The sequence below is a fragment of the Halyomorpha halys genome, unplaced genomic scaffold (assembly GCF_000696795.3).
Source record: "Halyomorpha halys isolate HHAL.00 unplaced genomic scaffold, Hhal_1.1 Scaffold232.1, whole genome shotgun sequence".
Classification (NCBI taxonomy): domain Eukaryota; kingdom Metazoa; phylum Arthropoda; class Insecta; order Hemiptera; family Pentatomidae; genus Halyomorpha; species Halyomorpha halys.
In genome coordinates, this window is record NW_027111587.1 from 125,400 (window position 1) to 129,143 (window position 3,744).

A 3,744-nucleotide genomic window follows, 5' to 3' on the forward strand; every position below is an offset into this window, starting at 1 on the left:
ATTTATAGTCATTGGTCTAATAACCGGCTAAGTTCACATTGTTGCCAATGTTGATCAATCTTTTTTATTTTATTTTTTTATTTATTGATATTGTTTCTCTTACATTTCTTTTCTTTTTTTTTTTTTTATCTTTTTTTTTAATGTAGCGTATTGAAATATGTTATATTTGTATTATAGACCAGCCTTTCGGAAGGCACTTGTTTTCCCGTTTGCTAGAGTTATTTTATTCATACTTTCTTAAATATTAATTTTATACTTACTTAACCATCAAATTATCAATAGTATTAAAATAATTGTAAGAATTTCCATATATAAATTATGAAATTTAAGTAAATATTTAATGGTATGTAATTTCTGTTCTTACTTTTTTATCATTGAAGTAGTGATTAAGACTTTTAGTCAACATAGCCCTTACAGTGTTATTCTATAAAGAATACAATGTTAAAACAGTGTGTTATAGTGTGACTATTACATATATGATTAATAATATGGTTATAAAGATTTAATAGAAACGCGTATTTCCAGTTCCATCATATAACTATGAAGTTTTCATCAATGCTTTGCTCATCTTAATTATTTATTTTCATTATCTTCTATAACTATTTATACTTTAGTGTCTTCTTCCATTTATTATATTTTCCGTAGTTATATAACTGAACAAAATATCTTATTGTTTTCAATAGTCATTCAAAAATTATTAATTCCCTAATGTGATTTATATATAGCATTTTTTCTATTTGTTAGTAATATGTTGATATAGGACCTTAAATGCTTATATTAATTAATTGTAAAAATAATCGTCTTGGAAAATTGTAATTCACTAGCACAGCAATGAATGGTAATAATTTGATAAATATGATGTTATATTTTTAAAATCCTAATTTCTTTTTGTCTTTCGAAAAACCGTGTGTTATAGAACCAATTTAATTTTAAAAATGTTTTTATGTTATATTTTTAATTTCTCTTAAAGCTTATATAATGTTTATTTTTCAAATCCATCTAGTAGATAGGAAAAACAATTAAATATTATTAGATTGAATAAAATTGAAATTTTTTAGATAAATAGATAATATTGAAAATTATTTAGTTGTAGCTAAAATTTAACCCGTTTTATTTTTTTAGCTTATAGGCCGCCTTCTGTTTTACTTCAGTTTGATAACAAAAATGCTAGATATTAGTTCCGATCTGTTAAAGAAAAAAAATAATGAGCCTGGGCATTTCTCAAATAATAGCCCAAGAATTTTTCTTTTTAATTTTATTATCTAAAAATCAAAATAAATAAGAAAAATGTGGAAATAAAAAGTCCCTTCCCGTCTCTGATGCATTATTGATTAATCTGTAATCGGACACTTATATGCATCATTAAAAGATAATAACATTAAAGCTTACTGCTCAAGTTGATATGCAAATACATTTTTTCATTATATTTGTTTATTTATATTTTTTGTTATTTAAAATCTTTTCCCGATAAACCAATACTTACTAATTATTCAAAGATTAATATAATTCGACTAATTGCTATAATTGCTCTGACACATCTATCTGCTTCATGATTGTATATTACAATCCAGTTTAGCCGATTTTAAATAAGTTTTATATTTTCTCTTATTACAGTTTATATAAATTGATATTTATCCCTGCATCGCTTTGAAATATTCCAATATAAGCAGGATTATTATTTGGCAATATTTCTTCTAGTTTCCTTCTCGCCCTCTTGAATATTACTCTTGATATTTCTACTCCCAAATAATGACGCCTTTCCTAGATTGATGATACTTCATCAATCTTGCCGATCGCCGAATTCTTTTTGAAGAAGGAGAAAAGAAATTAATCATATTGTTTTCATTTCGAGACGTCTGTGGACTATTGATAGATTTTGAATAAAATCTTTCTTTTGTCCGCCGTTTTCTCTCTGTTCGTCGTTTAGAAAAAACGTTCTTGTCATTTATTTATAACTATTTTTATGAGTTAATTTTCTATGAATAAATAATAATTATCTTTAAAGCATTTATCTTCATTATCTAATGAAAAAAAGCATAGTAATTGATAAACATTAAAAAAATAGCAAATTAAATCGTTATATTTTTGTAATCAAGTCGATTTTTTAATTAATTTTCTGAAGAGAAATAATCTTCTCAAATTATACACTTCGCTATAAGGTATAATTATATTTTAAATCTTAAAAATAAAAAATCCTTTCTGGTCAAACAATACTTCAATGCTAGAATTTTTTCCCTTGATGGCATAGTAAATTTTGTTAACACAGGTCACAACGTTTCGCTTCAATCTTCATTCATAAAGTTTTTTACAGCATTTAATTATAACTTCTTCTTATAGGAGCTAAAAAATAAAAATTAAAAGTTATGTATTTTTTTATTATCTTAAGACAATTTTCATTTTTTAATTATTTATAAAAAGTATAGGTCATATGATAAAACGAATTATTTATTTTATTATATATCGTTTGATTGAGCTTCGATAATTCATAACTCCCATAAAATCCAAAATATATGATTTTAATTCTATAAAAAATAATAATGTTAAGTTAATTAGTAATTAGTAAATGGTAATCAATAGAAAGAAGTTTTCACGATTATAGGTCATTTAACAAAATACGGAGGAATTAGAAAATAATGGTAAAAAATGAATTTGTATTTATATGTTACATTTACAGGAAGGCTTTGGCTTTTAAATATACAATTTATGTAAATGTACTATCTCTTAACAGGTTTAATATATATTTAAAAACAAGTTATTTAAATTAAATATATATGAAGTGTCAAAACTCAATGGACGATAAACATAAGTTTATTATGATCTGATAAAATTTTAGATAATTTTCTTAATTAATAAGAGTAGGAACATTTTAATATTGGGTGAGAAATTAAGTAGCTAACAATGATATAAAAAGAAGTATCAATAATGTTAATGTTTGGGCTGTAGGCATAATAAATAGTGAATTGCCCGGGTTTACTACCAATCTAGCTTAAAATGTTATTAATATTTTTGGGAACAAACCAAATTATTTTATTATTTGATGGTATCGTCTTATTCTTAAACTTTCGATTTTCGGTTGTTACTTCTTCGTTAACAATTATTAAAAATGTGACTAGGGTAATAGAGCTGCTGTAATACAAGGGCTCATGACATTCAGAATATTTGACCGAAGTTCTACATTTTATTGCATGAATTAAAAAAATCTAATCTAAATATATATTTTTTTTTATATTTCCCATTGTTTTATTATTTATAATTCTTGCCCTTGTTAGTATGTTGAAATCAACCTGGATTTTATTGGTAAATGATTTGTAAAAGTCTTATTCATATAATAAGAAATCGAGGTTTGATTCAATATTTTTTTCTTTCTAGTTTTTCTCCAGTTCTTTAATTACTTTCCAGAACACACACGCGCTGGGCTATCTCGTAATTTAACGAACTTCCATATTTATGTAGAACTTTACCAATTATAAGTTCTATAACACTTTATATGTTAATAATAATGGTCTGTTGGAATTTCATAACTATCGCATGACAACTTTAAACTAGTTGGGTTTGAAAAGAGGGCAAGTCTGAGGCTCCCAGGTATCTCCAGTCACACGTGATGCTGCTCCCATCAGTTGGAACAAAAAACTGGCCTCCCGATCCCGAACGATATACATGTCATGGGAATTAACTGCTTATTTACTACTGCTTCAACATTTTGAGAATTTAATTAGTAAATGAATTCAAGTCACGGAACTATTG

At 25.2% G+C, this 3,744-nt stretch overlaps 1 long non-coding RNA gene across 1 annotated transcript in view; it reads left to right on the forward strand.

The window, feature by feature from the left end:
* Positions 1 to 3,744, forward strand: part of LOC136796290 (uncharacterized) — a 532,642-nt gene that overhangs the window by 1,000 nt on the left and 527,898 nt on the right. The window lies entirely within an intron of this gene.